The sequence below is a fragment of the Dromiciops gliroides genome, chromosome 2 (assembly GCF_019393635.1).
Source record: "Dromiciops gliroides isolate mDroGli1 chromosome 2, mDroGli1.pri, whole genome shotgun sequence".
In the NCBI taxonomy this organism is placed as follows: domain Eukaryota; kingdom Metazoa; phylum Chordata; class Mammalia; order Microbiotheria; family Microbiotheriidae; genus Dromiciops; species Dromiciops gliroides.
Window position 1 is genome coordinate 57726306 of NC_057862.1, and position 18141 is coordinate 57744446.

At 39.6% G+C, this 18141-nt stretch overlaps 1 protein-coding gene across 25 annotated transcripts in view; it reads right to left on the bottom strand.

Moving 5' to 3' along the window:
* KCNMA1 (potassium calcium-activated channel subfamily M alpha 1) overlaps positions 1-18141 on the bottom strand; it is a 929290-nt gene that overhangs the window by 532828 nt on the left and 378321 nt on the right. The window lies entirely within an intron of this gene.

The window sequence follows — 18141 nt, forward strand, 5'->3', positions numbered from 1 at the left end:
AAGGCATCCTATGCAAGGTGCTCCTGAGAAGAAGTTCCTGCTGAGGCAAAATAACTTCTGGAGGTAACTATGGACTCAGCCAAAAGTCCATCACAAAGAATTCTCAAAACATAGAATTTTATGAGTTTTTTTTTTTGCTTCCCTGAGTTAAACGCATCAATGGATCCACAATTTCTTCAGCATGGGCACTTCTTCCCCGAGTGAAATGACAATCCATCCACCAATCTCTAATTCTATATTATTATCTGCCCACATTCTCCCAGGAAGACTCAAAAAGGAGCTATCCAAAATTCTGAAGGTCTTTCTAAGTCCTGATATTTTTCAGATAACAATATAGCACTTGGGTTATCCAACTATCACCTTTCATCCTTGCTAGAAGACCAGTTTACCTTTTTTTTTTCCCCTGGGATTTATATTTTTATGGTCTCTTTTATGTCATTTAGGATCATAGATCTGGAGATGAAAGACCCTGCGAGTTCAATCCTTTCATTTTAAAATGATAACACTGAAGGGAGCACCTAGGTGGCACAGTGGATAAAGCACTGGCCCTGGATTCAGGAGGACCTGAGTTCAAATTCGGTCTCAGACACTTGACACTTGCTAGCTGTGTGACCCTGGGCAAGTCACTAAACCTCCATTGCCCCGCGAAATAATTTTTTTTTTAAATGATAACACTGAGTCCCAGAGACAATAAGTAACTTGTCATATGTGGCAGAGCTAGGACTCAAAACCAGGGCCTCTAATTCCAAGTACAGTGCCCTTTCTACTGTCCCATACTGCACTTCTTGTATGTACCTCACTATGGGTAACAGACTGCACCCTCTTTTTACCTACCATGCATATATTCATTGACTTTATGTCATCTGCCATTTTGATTCTTTTGAGATTTTGAGGTGAATCTCTTTTGATATTCTTTTTAAGATTTGAGGTTTGATTCTTTTTGATGATTCACAACCATGTAGCATCATGGGGAGAGTGAAAAGTTTAAGAAGTTAGGATTCTATTTCCCTTCCAGAATAAAATGTAACATAGGTCTGTGTATTGAACTAGCCATTTGACCTACTAAAGAAGACACAGTTTTTAAACATGATTTTCTATTTTCTAATGACTTTCACAGGGAGTTAGTGTGTGATAGTAGATATAGACCTAGCCTTAGAATCAGAGACATCTGGGGCAGCTGGGTGGCGCAGTGGATAGAGCACCGGCCCTGGAGTCAGGAGGACATGAGTTCAAATCTGACCTCAGACACTAAATACTTACTAGCTGTGTGACCCTGGGCAAGTCACTTAACCCCAATTGCCTCACCAAAAAAGAAAAGAAGAATCAGGGACATCTAATTCAGAGGCTCAAGTCTTAAGTCTAACATATACTAGCTGATTTTCTTCTCCACCTACGAACCCCCACCTCCCACCCCCCATTGCTAGTGCCTGCACTCTGAAATGACCTATTTTGCATGTTGTCTTCTCCCTTGGAATGTAAACTTTTTAAGGACAGGGTATGTGTGGGTGTGTGTAAAAGTAAAACATGTATGTTTTACTTCATTTGTATCCCTAGGACTTAGTACAGTGGTACAGTGCCTGGTGCATAGTAAATGTCTAATAATGTTTGTTTACTGACTGACAGCATGTCGGCCAGGATAACTGCATCAGGGAGACTGTAGATCCATTGATGTACTAAAATATTTAAACTTAAGTTCTTCTACCTTGCAATCAGCTGACTTCCTAAACTTTCCATCTTCTAGAATCCTGGATAACCTTAAAGCTGGTTGATGCCTGTGCATGATTTCCCTTAGAAAAGGAAAAAAAAAAGACTAGGCCCTAAGCAAATTCTTTCTCAGGCTTTAGATAAACCTTTAATATGCAAATGAGTCCTCTGTGTTTTACTTTCTTCTTCTCCATTCCCTTTCTCCCCTCCCCCCAGCCATTTTCCTTTAAAGCCTGTAGTATATTGCTTCTACATTTGCCCCTTCTACCTTTCTAAGTTACATTTCAGCAAAATATAAATGATACTTTTTTTTTTTCACCAGCCACAAAAATCTCTCTGCTTTGGCAAATTAGTGAAAGTTAGCTCCAACTGCACTTTAATTGACCCCCCAGAGGGGGCAAGGATACATTTCCAAGATGTATTCAGCCTAGGAAAATATCTTATTGGGCACTAAATGTTTAATTCTCTAAGAAATTGGCAATGCAGATGGAAAACCACCCTAGGAAGCCTAAGATGCTTTTAAATCACAGGAATGGGAACATCTTATAGCACTTTAATGTTTTTAAACATCCAGAAAGAAGCAAGTGTCTCAGAGAGCCTGGGGATTGGAGAAACTAATCAAGGCCAATCAGAAAGACAGGTGAAATGACCTATGGCCTTAGTCTTGGGGAGTAAGGTGGTCCTGACTCATAAATATGCTATTCCCAAGGTTTAGCATGCTTCTTGGTATATGGCAGTCACTTTAAATATGTTTATTGTTAGAGATCACAAAAAGGGATAAAGAACCCACATGCATTTTATATATATATATATATATATATATATATATATATATATATATATATATATATATATCAGCTCTCTTTGTGGTGGCAAAGAATTGGAAATTGAGGGGGTGCCAATCAATTGCGGAATGGCTGAACAAGTTGTGGTATATGAATGTAATGGTATACTGTTATGCAGTAAGAAGTGATGATCAGGCAGATTTCAGAAAAACCTGAAAAGTGGACAGTGGACGGATGCTGAATGAAGTGAGCACAACCAGGAGAACACTGTACACAGTAACAGTATCATTGTGTGATAATCAACCATGATAGACTTAGCTCTTCTCAGCAATACAAGGATCCAAGACAATTCCAAAATACTCATGATGAAAAATGTTCTCCACACCCAGTAAAAAGAACTATGAATTCTGAATGCAGATTGAACCATACTGTTTCTACTTTTGTTTTTGGTTTTGTGGGGGGGGGGGGTTTAGTTTTTTCCTTTTGTTCTGATTCTTCTTTCACAACATGACTAATGGGGAAATATGTGTAATGTGATTGTACATATATAACCCATATCAGATTGCTTTCTGTCTTGAGGAGGGAGGAGGGAAGAGAGGTAGGGAAAAAAATGTGGAACTAAAAATCTTATGAAAACAAATGTTGAAAACTATCTTTACAACTAACTGGAAAATAATTTTAAAAACTTTTATGATATAAATTTTTTTAATTTTTTTTTTAGGTTGATAGAGGAACGAATTTTTGCAACTAAAACAGAGAGTGAACCATTGACAATTGGATGAATGCCATCTTGCCCCAAGCTAGGAGAATCTAAAATTGAGGCATTCCAATTCACTAAAGTTTTTGGTTCAGCAGAGTATACTAGCCTCTGATATGAGACTAGATGATAAGGGCCTGAAGTTTCTGAATACCACTCTCCATATTTCCCTATTACATACAGAACAAAGTCTAAATTTCTTAGCTTGGCACTCAAGGGCCTCAAAATTTAGCCTCTGCCATCATTTCTAAATTTAGCTTTCTGGAGAGTACTGGATTTGCAGTTAGAAAATCTCTATTCAAGTCCACGCTCTGCTGTTTACAATCTGCGTGTCTTTCGGCAAATCACACAAATTCTCTGGACTACTCAATTTTCTCATTTCTAAAAGAAGGAATTTTGTGCAAAGGTTCTTTTAGGTCTTTTCCCAGTCTGAATCCTATGATTCCCTCATGTTCATTTCTCCATGCCTGCACTTATGCCTCTCCTTTCTCTAAGACAGTCTCCAAGTAAAGCCACTGGGCCTCAGTTTATTGCTTGTTTGATTGTTGATTATACTAAGAGGATGAATGATATTATCTCTCTTTTCCTAATATTCTGTGACTGGAAGATGAGGGAGGAAATTGTTGTTCAAGCAGCAGCTTATGCTGGGTTGTTCCCATAGCCTCCTTAACTCACCATTTCCTACCCTAGCAATAAAAGGCAATTATAGCAATAATAATGTTATATCAATGTGAGATTTTATAACTACTCTGTCAGGTGATGATGGTGATGATGACAATAAACAAGCTAGAAATTCACAGAAATACTGCTGAAACTAATAAACACCATTTCATGGAGCAATAGAAAATGTCACTGAATTTAATAAATGTGCTTGTTGTTTAAGCACTTGACAGAATCTATAAAATGGCTAAGATCTAAGAGTCAAACCAAAAGACCCTTCATTGACATGAACTCAAGCAATACTACATTGACCAAAAAAAAAAAAAAATGCACTAAACAAATGGATAAGTCAAATGGATTTATATAGAGACAGAAGATTTATTAAAGTGATATTAGATCAGGTCATTCCTACCAGAAATTACAGAAAAATCACCTTAAAGAATCCCAATTTATTGATCGGTGAAGGCATTGCAAATAAAGGGTAGAAAATATATAATGTATTATTGTAGGCTGCAAAGCTTTATTACCTACCAAATACATAGAAAAACACAATCAAATGGCCGGCACTATATAGTAGAAACTTACCGTCCTTCCTTATACCCCACAAAAGACCTTGAGAATTCAGCAAATAAACTGGAGTAGAGCCTAAGCATCATCGTCACAGGCAAAACTGTTGCCCACAATCACCGAAACATAAAATCGGCCCATAAAAATGCAGGAACAATGTTTTCACTAGATATGGCTGTACCAAATGCTCATAACCTTTAAATGACATGGAATGAAAAGCTCAGAAAATATAGAGAACTAGTTGAAGAAACCAAAATTATTCTGGGATAGGATGAAGTGCATATCATTCCCATCATCATGTCTGCTACTAGAGTTTCCTGAAGACATTTTAAATGAGCCTACAGAAAACAAGCTTACATCTCATCTCAATCCTTTTATTTATCAAAAAAGGAATGATTTTATCTATCTACAAAATGGACTGTGGAAATTAAAGATGAATAATAGCTGGATAGCAACCTGGCATAGAACTGTTTCTATCTGAACTCTATGGAATATGAGCTGAAAAAAAATGAGAGTAACAACAACAAAATTACAAAAAGAAAATTCCTTACAAAAAAGCCAATAAAGGGGCAGCTAGGTGGCTCAGTAGATAAAGCACCGGCCCTGGATTCAGGAGGACCTGAATTTGAATCTGGCCTCAAACACTTGACACTTACTAGCTGTGTGACCCTGGGCAAGTCACTTAACTCCCATTGTCCCACCCCCAACCCCCCAAAAAAGTGAAATGCTAAAAAGCCAATAAGGTAAATAGGACAGACTTTTTGTCTTCATTTTATAAATAAGGAAACTGAGGCTCGGAGAGGTTTTACATAGTATGACCAATGCCAGTCCAGTCCCTAGTGCCAAAGTAAGAAGTTTATTCTTTATATTGTATGTAATAACTCTTCTAAACCAGACAAACATGTGACACCTATAGTTTGGCTTCAGAAAGGCAAAGCAAGAAAAGGATGGCAATTTTTTTTTCTATTTAGCCACTAACAATAGAAACAGTTCTTGTGGGTAGACAGATACAAGTGAGCCATTTCCTGTTTCTTTTGTCCTACTAGGTTAAAAACTGACCCTCTCTGATGTAATGGATTTTGATGCCCACCCTTGTATTCAACAGCCAGATAACATAGAGAACAGTAGTATTTATCTATAAGAAAATGCCAGACAAAGGTGGTACCAGGATACTTTCAGTGCAGTCATTCCACCCCAGCACTGCCAAGCCTACAACCCAAAACCACACCCAAGTCCAAGCAGTTTCATCCCATGCCTCCTGCCGGACTCCATTTCCAGAAGGCACAAATAGGACAAAGTCATCTTTGGGAAGGTTATAGGTAGAAGTGAAGTAAAATCATGATGCCTTTTCTGTATCCCATTGCACATTCTATTGCCACTCCTTCAAGTGTCAACATTTGAGGACAAACCTGTTTCTAATGGATGGTCATACACCATCTCCATGTCTTTGCTCATAGTAACAAATGTATACCTGGTATTCTTTTCTCTTAGAAGAGCCTTCCCTTTGCCCACCTCCTATGCAAAGCTTACTCATACCTCGAGCCCAGCTCAGGTCCCACCTCGGGTCCACCGAACGAACCATAAATGAATGATTTCCCCTCTGAACCGCCACAGAACATCTAGTCTATACCACAAAATTTAGCACTCAATTATATGCTCATTGGACCCTTCTCTGTTGCTTCATGTATGTTGGTTCTGTTACTCCAGTTCCTCCCTGATTTCTTTGAGGGCAGAATCTTTTCTGATGGATCTTTGCCTTACCCTATTCTACCTTACAAACTTACTAGCTATGTGACTGGTCAAGTCACTTAATCGCTCTCTGCCTCAGTTTCCTGATCTGTAAATTGTGGATATTGATAACATTTACTTCACAGAGTTGTTGTGAGGATGAAATGAAATGCTACATGTAAAGCAAATTGTGAACTTTAAGCACTATATAAATGTTATCTATTAATATTATTATGACACAGGTATAGCTTCAGCTAATTTCTTCAGTGTTATTTTTTTCCTAAGCAGCAAAAAGGTGGTGAGACTAACATTGTTCATTCCAATACCCAGTTGCAAGCCCATTTGGGGGGTCGCCCCCAGGTTGGCTCACTATCAGATTATGAGCAGCACCTTGTATATTAGTTTTGTTGATGCTGTTAAATAAAATATGGGAGGCTTGTTCTAATTACCTACTAAGTTAAATCGCTGGCAGACCTCATCTGCATATGGCCAAACAGGAGGCCTTGCCAAATGCAATCAGATGCATTAAACATTCAAGGTATCTCTCATAGACTTTTCAACCAATGAAATGTTAAAGCACCATTATTCACAGGCAGGTGCTATCTTGCTTTTAGAGGCTTGCTTATTTCCTGGTGCAAAAACTGGAGGGTGAACCCTAATTTGGAGATACAGAGAATCTTTCCTAGGTATATGATTTATCAATGGACAATGAAGGTTCCAACCAAATGACCCAATTGTGGCCTTTTCCTCTGATCAGCTGGTTCCTCTCAGAACCTCCATTTTAAGGAAAATGCCAGACCAGTCTTATCTCTATTCTTCTATAGGCTGTATTTCAAACTTTTTGGACTTTCTCTACCATGTCCCTGAACCAGGTACCATTACCACCATCCATCCTTGCCCCCTATTCCTGTTTGTATTCATATTCCCAGTGCTTAGTGCAATGTCTGGCACATAGTAAGTATTTAATAAATGGTTGTTGACTTGACTTGAAAGAAGGGCTTTGGGAAAGAGCTGCCCAGCTCTTTCTTTTACTATAACCATTTGGGGAGGCCCCTCCAGGCCAGGCTCTCTAACAATAGGTGACCCATAGTTCTCTGTCCTGGTCATTTGGTGATCTCATCAACTTCTATGGATTTAATTACCATTTCTATGTTGATGACCCTCAAACCTATCTATCTAGCTCTAACCTCTCTAATGACCTCCCATCTCACATCTCCAACTGCCTTTTTAGACATATCAAACTGGATGTCTTATAGACATCCTAATCTCAATATTCTGACAACCCTGTTTACCTCAGTTTCCCCATCTTGAGAAACTAATCTGGAGAAGGAAATGGCAAACCATTCCAGTATCTTTGCCAAGAAACCCCCAAATAGTGTCATGAAGAGTCAAACACAACTGAACAACAACAATCTCAATATGTCCAAAATAGTACTTATTATCTTTCCCTGAAATCATCCCCTATTCTTACCTTGCCTATTACAATCGAAGGCCCCACCATTCTCTAAATCACCCATGCAAGCCACCGAAAATAGTCATCCTGGATTCCTCACTATCATTTTCCCCCTTTATCCAATCTGGTGTCACAGCCTGTTGATTTCACATTTGCAACATTTCTCAAATATGCCTCCTTCTCTCCTCTGACACTGCCCACACCCTCATACGGCCCCTCATCACCTCACACCTGGATTATTGCAATGGGTGCTGGTGGATCTGCCTATCTCAAGTCTCTCTCTACTCCAATCCATACCCTTTCAGTCACTAAAGTGATTTTCCTAAAGCACAGTGTGACAATGTTACTCCCCTACTCAATAAACTCCGATAGCTCCCCATTGCCTCCAGAATCAAATACAAAATCTTCAGCTTGATGGTCAAAGCCCTTTAAAAGGTACCTCCTCCCTCTACTTTTCCAGCATTCTTATAGCTTACTTCCTAACACATACTCCAACCCAGTGATGCTGGTCTCCTGGATGTTCCATGAACAAGATACTCCACCTCTTAAATCCAGACATTTCCTCTAGCTCTCTCCTAGCCTGGAACTCTGCTTCCTGATCTCTCTCTCTTGGCTTCTCTCATTCATATCATGTGTTGTTACTCATTCATATCATTTGTTTCTAACTCTATGTGATCCCATTTGGGGTTTTTCTTGGCAAAAATACTCTTTTACTCTTTCCTTCTCTAACTCATTGGACAGATGAGGAAACTGGGTCAAACAGATTAAGTAACTTGCCCAGGGTCATGCAGTTAGTAAGTTTCTAAGGCTGAATTTGAACTCATGAAGATGAGTGTTCTTGACTTCAAGCCCAGCGCTCTATCCACTGTACCACCTGACTGTCTCTGGATTCCCTGGCTTCCTTTAAGTCCAAACTAAACTCCAATCTTCTACAAGCTTTTCCCAACCCCTCTTAATTCTAGTACCTTCCTTCTCAATTATTTCCTATTCATCCTGTATATACTATATATGTGGAATTGGGGTATGTATGTGTGTGTATGTATGTATGTATCTTTTGGAGGCAACTTAGGGGGCACAGTGGATAAAGCACTGGCCCTAGAGTCAGGAGAACCCAAATTCATATCTCAGACACTTATTAACTGTTTGACCCTGGAAAAGTCACTTGACCACAATTGTCTTAAACATCCAGGGCCATCTCCAGTCACCCTGATGTATATCTTGCCCCTGGACCCAGATGGCTCCAGAGGGGAGAGTGAGGTTGGTGGCCCTGTATAGCCCTCCCTCACTTAAATTCAATTCAGTGCAAGTCATGACATTATCCTGATGTCATGGTCCTCTTCAAAAAAGAAAAGGGACAGGGCAGCTAGGTGGTGAAGTGGATAGAGCACCCACCCTGGATTCATGAGGACCCGAGTTCAAATCCGGCTTCAGACACTTAACACTTACTAGCTCTGTGACCCTGGGCAAGTCACTTAACCCCAATTGCCTCACCAAAACAAAAACAAACAAACAAAAAAACAAACAAAAGGGACAAAAACCACAACAACAATGCATACACATACATACACACCCATATATACATAGGCATATGCATATAATATACATATATTTATATACATACACATACACTTACATATATACAAGTATAGATAGATGTAGACATAGATATATAGATGTAGGATGGTATATGTGTGTATGTATATATGTATGTGTACACACACACACACACACACACACACACACATATATATATATATATAAAATTTGTCTCCCCCATTAGACTGAGCTCCTCAAGGTCAGACATTATCTTTTGCCTCTTTTTGTATCCCTAATGCTTTGCACAGTGTCTGACACTTAGCAGGCCCTTAATAAATGTTTATTGATTGATATTCCTTTTTCACAGAAGAAGGAGGGAGGTGAGTCTAGAGTCTCTTGGTCTAACACTGGGTCATTGGTTGAACATTGTTATATACCATACGGGACAAAGAAAACATTTGAAAATAATTATAGGATAATGGAATTGGAAGAGACTTCACATGTTCTCTCATCCAGTGCATACTTGAACATGCTTGACAAGCTATCATCCTGCCATCGTCGTAAGATTTCCTGTGATAGGACACATACTACCTGTTATAGTAGGCAAGAAGGAACCCAGCCTAGTGGATAAGAGTGCTAATCTTGGGGTCAGGAAGAGGAAGGTTCAAATCCTATTTCTGACACGTAATAGTTGCATTACCATGGGCAGATTATTTAACTTCTCTGGGCTTTAGTTTTCTCTTCAGTAAAATGGAGATAAGCAAACCTGTCCTACCTATTTCACAGGGGTTTTGGTTAGCAAGCACAACTGAAATAAAGTTTATGAAAGTCTTTATAGATGTACTTTTGAAAGCAGCTATTTGGAACAATGAATAGAATGCATGCCTTAGAGTCAGGAAGACCAGAATTCAAATTCAGCTTCAGACACTTAATTAGATGTGTGACCCTGGACAAGTCACTCAACCTCTGTATGCCTCAATTTCCCTATCTATAAAATGGTATTCATAATATGGAAATGTTGGTTTAAAAAAAGCAAACAACTTACCTTCCCTGGCTGTTGTGAGGCTACAATAAGATAAATGTAATTTTGTGATCTATTGTGCTTTTAATTGGTGATCATGGTTAACTTTTTTTCCCTTACTTGGAGGCAAAATGTGCCTTTCTGAAACTTCTCCCTATTGTTCTTAGTTCTAGTCATTACTCACAATTCTAATTAAGCAAAAAACAAGGTGGGAGAAGGGGTAGGAGCTAAACTGGAACTGAGCAAGCATGGAGGTGTAGGGCCTCGAACTGGGCCTGGAAACAGGTATGTTTTGATTTAGGTGGAAAGGAATGGAGGGAGTCAGAAGATGGGAGGAGGAGAATGAGGCGAACAAGAACATGTTTCACAAGAGAACAGTGAAGGCAAACTTGTTTAGTTTACCTTCCCAAGGAGGACTTGGCTCTTTGTCTGCCCCATATGTGACATAATAGATAGAGTGCTGAACACCTTGGTTCAAAACCCACCTCTTACATTTACTAGCTATATGACCCTGGGCAAGTCTCTGAGCCTCATTTCTTCATGTAACATGAAATGGTCAGAGTAAATGGCCTCTGAAATTTCTTCCAGCCCCAAATCATGATCCTAAGATTCATTACCAGTTATCAAAGGAGTGATACTTTGGGGAGAGGAGTCGAGCCAGGCAAACGGTCAGCTCCTTAATCTTACCTGTATTTTGCTTCTTGATCTAATCCTGACCTTCCCCCAACACAGCCTAACCCAAACCAGTGGAGGTCTGGGGTCCCTCTTCAAACCACTGGTCTTCCATCACAACTCAGACGTTAGATTTAAAAGACGGTCAGGGTCAAGTGGATACCAGGGTGTTTGCAGATTTAAAGGCTCTGCAAACACCCTGGTACCCACTTGACCCTGACCGTCTTTTTTATAGTAGTTTCTGGCATTCTCTGTCTCTCTCCCCTGCCCACCACCATGTTCTGGCTTGAATCGGTGCAGAGCCCACCAAGCTCACTGGGTGGCTAAGGTAATCGGGAGGTCAATATCCTAAATTTACTGCCTTGGAGGATGAAATATTTGCTTAAGTATCAGGAAGTGCCTATGAATCTAAAAATGCCACCACTAACAAATTCAAAAGGAACAGGTTCGGATGATTCCTACCCTTTCTAGGAGACCATCTTTTCATAAAGCATAAATTTGTCTTCTTGTCTTTTTCCTAGCTACTCTCTAAGTAAGTGTATAGAAATCCTGGCTTCCCTTCTCCTCTGCTTCCATTCTCCCTAGTGCTAAAAAGCTTTCTGGTGAACTACAATCCATACAAAAGAGTAGAAACTTCCTGACTTCCTTTCTCCTCAGTGAGATAATTGTAGAAAGTGCAGTCTGAGAAGAGACCTTAATGCAGAGATGGCTGACAGTGAGAGGTTAGGGTCTAGGAGCAATAGACTGAACTGACCTTCTCTCTTTGTGGACTAAGGTACAGACTGGTACCAAGGGGCCATTCACTACATGAGCAGAGACTTGGCTGAGTTATTTACACAGTGAGAACTAGGAACCATCATCATGTCCTTAAATTTATAATGAGTCTCCACCCATTAGCTTCTCCTTATCAGCCCTCCAGAGTGTGACAAATCTTGCCAGGTCTACCTTGAACCAAACCACAGCGGGGAAAATGTGACTGAAAGATAAGGACTCATCAGAACAAAATCAAGTAACCCCGATGCTTTTTTCTGGATTGGAGTCACCATATTGGTGATCTAGTCAGCTGACTGAGCTACATTGAAAACACTTTAAGATCCCTCTCAGAGTCCCTGCATCATCACCAGAGGTAAAACAATCACAGTAACCCAGAGTGTTGCCAAATGTTTGGCCCTTTCAATTCAAATACCTTGTCTTATCCCACTGTGAGAGGTCAGACCAATATGTTCGGAAGCTCCTGTTAGACTTAGTAACTCTTTATGACAGGGTACCCAAAAGTCTTTTGGGGTTTTTTTGGTGGGGCAATGAGGGTTAAGTGACTTGCCCAAGGTCACATGGCTACTAAGTGTCAAGTGTCTGAGGCTGGATTTGAACTCAGGTCCTCCTGAATCCAGGGCCAATTCTTTATCCACTGCACCAACTAGCTGCCCCAACCAAAAAGTCTTAGTGAAGCTTAAAACTATATACTGTATTGAAGTCCAGTAGAATCTCAGAGCTATTAGGGACCCTAGGGTTTCATGCAGTCTTACCTTTACTAGTAGTAGGTACAGCGGCAGCAGTAGTAGTAGCAATAGTGGTGGTGGTGGTACTGGTAACTAGCATTTCTATAGGGCCTATGTGTGCCCAGCAAATGTGCTAAGTGCTTTTCAAATATTATTTAATTTGATCCTCATGAGAATCCTTTGAGGTAGATACTATTATTACTTACTTAAAACTATCCTGTAAAGTGAGTAGAGCAGGTATTGCTATCCTCATTGAAGAAGAAACTGAAGCTCCAAAAGATAATGTGAATTGGTCAAACTTACTTTGATAGGGCTGAGTAGACCCCAGGTATGTTGACCCACAAATGAAATGGGGCAATTCACATACACTGACCTTTTCCCTCCAGTCTGGGCCTCGTGATAATTCCCAAGAAGACAGATCATAAAATAATATCATGGGATTTTATATTTAGATCAAAAGAGGATCTTAGAGATCAATTCTCATGTCTCAAGTGATACTTTATACATGGAACTTGAAATGTGAATGTGTCAAGTAGAGGAACAAAATGGCAGCTGGAAAACAGTTCTAGTTGGAGAGAATGAGACAGTTAAGGGAACTAAAAATAAAAAAGAAGAAACCAGGAAGAACCCTCCCCTATCCCACTTCCCCACACACTCCTATTCTGCTATCCATTCAAGGTGAAAAGTTTTTGGTTGTTGTTCTGTCATGTCCACTGAGTCCCTTCCAAAGTGTTATGTTGCTCCTCCTCCTTCCCCTGGTGCTATATTGATCCTCCTCCTTTTCCTGGGTCTGTTCACCAGTTGGAGTTCCTTGTCTTTGAGCTCTTCAAAACATCCCTGAATATTCTGTCCTGGCAAGCCCAGAGCTCCACCAACAAAATTAATATCCCCAAAACTGTAAATGGGTGATTACAATCCATAAAGAGGCTCATAAAATGACATCATGGGGATTCATATTTATTCTCTCCCACAGATTTCCACTGTAAATTTTATCTGTTTATGAGCAAAAATAGTTTCTTTTTCCAAATGCCAGGGCACAAAACTTCACCTGAAATGAGCCTGGCTAGGTTCCCTGGATGCCTATATCATCACCAGCAAGGGCACCTGTCAACGACACTTAGTCTGCAGTGACCTGTTGAGATGGAATTCATGGCCTACACTGTGCTGAAAATGATTTAGCTCTGTCTAATCATCTCCAACAATTTAACATAATCCCCCCTAGTAGTTATAGCTCCCTCTCTACCCAAACACTCATGTATATGCTTAACTGTTTGCACAGTATACCCCACTCTAGTAGAATCTAAGTTCCTTGAGGGCAGAACTGTTTTTTATAGTCTCTGGACTTAATTTCCCTGATGTTTATTTTATATCCTCCTAGAACAATAATATGCACTCACTAGGTACAGGGACCAACCATGTCCTATATTGATTCCACTGGCATTCCTGCCCCCTCCAAGTTGCTCTGCTAGGTAAAGAATAGATGCTCAACAGATCATTTTAAAATGGAATTGGTTGACTTAAAGGAATAACGTTTTGTAATGTAGGAGAATACTCCTGGGTTGATTCCTCCAACGTAGAAAAGAAAAATCTTCTCAGACAATAGCAAACCAGGGAGCAAGGTGCTAGTTGTATTTGAAAGTATCACGAGTAGGAATTCCAGCTCAATCATTCATTTAATAAACTTTTATTAACTCCAATGTCATCAATGATCTCATGGAAAAGAAGTTCTTAATTTGGGGTCCACAGACCCCCCCCCAAGGAGTACATGTGCAGATTTGTCTGTGAACCTGGATGGTTAAAAAAATCATCTTTTTAATCCTATATATTTTATTTTATGCATTTAAAATGTTATTCTGAAAAGGCATCCATAGAATTTCACCTTCTATTGTCCTCTTGGGGAGGTCATAATGAGAGGTGAGAATGAAGGTACAGATCAGAAAGAAAAAAAATAGGAAAAAGAAGAAAAACAGTCACATCTTTCCTGTTCACATGCTGGGGTTAATGAAAAACCACAAGCTGGGGTGAAAGCTGTTTTCTGACACTTTGATACTTTGCTTTGATTCAGAATTGTATGGGACTTAGCACATTTAAAATGACAATTCTTTAAGCAGGCTGGTTCAGTGCTCTGCAAGAAGTTGAAACATATAGAGTTATTATTGTTAATATACAAAGCAAATCACATTATGGAGTTCCTCTTTTATATAAATTGACCCCTTTGTGGCTGAAAATACTATCTTGCATAATAGGAAGCCCCTTACTTATGAGACAGGGCATGAAAAACTATGATTTCATGCCTTCTGAAGGCATTGCAGCTCTTATCACAAAAGAATTCTAACCCTAATAGGCAGTCTCCTTTTGGATGTATTGAATCAGCTCTTTAGCAAGGGAAGAGATGAGGTTACTGAATTGTCTGCTGTTTTTAGGTGGGTTATTTTTTTTAGCAATAAGGGTTTTTCATAGGAGAGTTTCTCCAGAATTTCTGCAATTCTAAAAGAGAAAAAAAAAAAAGCATCTTTAACTTGTCTTTCCATAAAACCACATCCTCAGAGGATGGAAAACAATGTTTTAATAGTGATCATAGGAGTGAGAACTAGAAGGTATCTGTGTAATTTAGATTTCTAAATGTAGGTTCTAATCTGTCCCCCGTTTTGGGGGAAAACTGACTAAAATCACTGATAAAAAGTATAGGTTTTTTTGGTTTTGGTTTGTGTGTGTGTGTGTGTGTGTGTGTGTGTGGCAATTGGGGTTAAGTGACTTGCCCAGGGTCACACAGCTAGTAAGGGTTAAGTGTCTGAGGTCAAATTTGAACTCAGATCCTCCTGAATCCAAGGCCGGTGCTCTATCTACTGCGCCACCTAGCTGCCCCGAGTATAGGTTTTTAAGGGTTTATTGAAAGATAGTAAAAGAAAAGAGAAAGATTGAGAACAGAATTCCTATAACTTGGCAATCCTAGCTTTCCTAACTCTCCTATCAAGTCCTCTGCTGCCACACCAATCTCTCCACCCAAAAGAGACTAATCTCCCTCCTTCCTATCCCCTCCCAGAAATGGGAGCTTCTTCAAGCTGATTGGTTGACTGGGCTGGAAGGTGGTCAAAGTTCAAAGTTGTTAGCTTCTGAGAACCATGCTTTCTTAAGTACTCTTAAGTACCAGCAAGATGTGCTTAGAATCTAGTTAACTAGAAGTCAGGCAGTAATCCAGTCAAGTCAGCCAGTAATCCAGTCAGCAGTCAGTTGCCTTATTCAACTCAGTCTATTTAAATTTATCTCCAGGTGGGCTCCTGAGTATTTGCTAAATCTCATCTATCACATTCCATTATTTTGACACATTACCCCCTTTGTTTCTTCTAGGAACAGAGTGTTCCTTGAAGAAACACACCCTATGCTAACAAACAATATGTAAATAACAATATAGAAAAGGAAGAGAGAAAAGTTTTGTCCAGAGGGGCGGTCCCTCATGAATGAGAGGAGACGCTTTGACATATCTTAGAGATCAACTTATCCAACCCTTCTATTTTATAGAAGAAGAAACTGAGGCAAAAGAAAGGCTATAGGTTATATGTAGCATAGTCAGGAAGTAAAGCCAAGTTTCTAACCTCAAATCCAGTATTCTTTCTACTACAGCATTCTAGTGATAGGGGCTCTCCTCCAACTCCACTATGAAAATGAATCGGGTTTCAGTCAAAGTGGAGTGCAAAGGCATCAGACTAAGTCAGAAGATCTTAGTTCTGTCCCAAGGTCTGACAAAAAATAGCATTTTAGGAGTTTTGCATCTCTGGGCTTTGGCTTCTTCAAGTGTAAAATTAGCAAGGATGTCAAATGAGAGGATTTCTAAGTTTCATTCTCATTCCAAATGAATCCATAACTCATTCTAATGATCAGTCAATTAGTAGATACTTATGGCACTCCTGTGATGTGCTAGAACACTACACAGTTAAACAACAACAACAAAAAAGCATGACATTTGTCTCTGCTCTAAAAACACATAGAGTCTTAATTGGAGGTGTGGGTGGAGGAAACAACACATACACATGCAAAGGAAATAAAATATATAGTGGGGCTGCCAGGAGAGGGGCACAGATGGATAATAAGAACTTCAGGGATAGAGAAAAAAAGAAAATCATTATGGTGTCATGTTGTCAGGGAAAGACTTCCCAGAGAAGGTAGGGCATGAACCCAGCCCTTAAAGAGAGTTAAGACACAGAAAGAGATGAGGAGATTGGAGAGGTAGATGACCATTCCAAGAAGGCAGGATGCCATAAACACATCTATGAAGCAGAAATACCCTTCAAGTGTTTGGGGCACAGTGAGATGACCACAAGACATGCAAGATTCAGATATAGCATAGGGAATTTGCACTAGGTTTGAGGAAGAACATCCTGAAATAGAAGACAGTGAGAGAGAGGACCAACTTGCCAAGAAACCATGTAAAATCTCCCAGTTTTCATAAGCAAGATAGATCCTCATATATTGGTGATACAGGGTAGCCTAGAGTCAAGAAAACGGATTCAATCATTATTTTCCAAAGTAAACAACATTGCTGAGAGGCAATGTAGAGTAAAAGAGAGAGTCTTGTATTTGTAGAGAGGACACCTAGGTTCTCCTAGTTACTGCCTATTTGATCTTGGGCAAGATTTCCCCACATACCCTGACTTTAGTTTCCCATCTATAAAATGAGTAGCATTAGACCAGGTCATCTCTAAAGATCACCTCACATTTATCTAGAATCTTAGAATTTAGAGGAAAAATAAAACTGAGAGATAACTGACACCAACCTTAGGTAGTTAGGTGACTTGCTCAAGATCAAAAATATAAGTATCTGAGTCAGGATTTGAACCTAGATCTTATTTACTGAATCTAGTCCTCTGTTTACTATATCTCATAGGATTCTTGTAAGGAAAGCACTGTTATCTGTCTGATTGCTTTAGGTCAGTATCTTTTCCTTGATCTTTATCCATATGATATTCCCTCACTGTGGGCATATTCCCAAAGTTCTGTCCTGGGTTCCATCTTCTCTCTGTATACTCTGACATTTGGTGCCTCTACATTATAATTTTAATTATAATCTCTGTGTAGATGAATCCTGGATATATATCTTGCCTAAACTCTTTCCTGGGCTACAGCTTCATATCACCAAATATCTCTTAGACATTTCCAACTGGACAGCCCATCAACATACCAAACTCAACATGTTCAAAGCAGAGCTCATTATCTTTACCCCTTAAACCTAACCCTTATTCAAACTTCCACTAATCTATCAAGAAAATAGCCAACATTCTCATGACCCAAGTCTGCAATCTTGGTGTTACTGGACTCCTGAATCTAAATGAGCTGAACAGTGAAGAAATCTCACTTCCAACTCCCTTTTGTTGTTGTTGAATCATTTTCACTCATGTCAGATTTTTCATGACCCCATTTAGGGTTTTCTTAGCAAAGGTACTAGAGTGGTTTACCATTTCCTTCTCCAGCTCATTTTACAGATAAGGAACTGAGGCAAACAAGGTTAAGTGACTTGTCTAGGGTCACACAGCATAGCTAGTAAGTGTCTGAGGGTGGATTTGAACTCAGGAAGATAAGTCTGTTGTGACTCTCATCATTGCTCTCTAGCCACTGCACCACCTAGTTGCCCTTCTAACTCCAAAACATCTCTTATATCCTCCTCTCAATCCCTATGGGCACCATCCCCATTTCAGGTCCTCATCACCTCCCACCTGTACTAGCACAATAGCCTTTTAATTTGTCTCCCTCCATCAAATTTCACC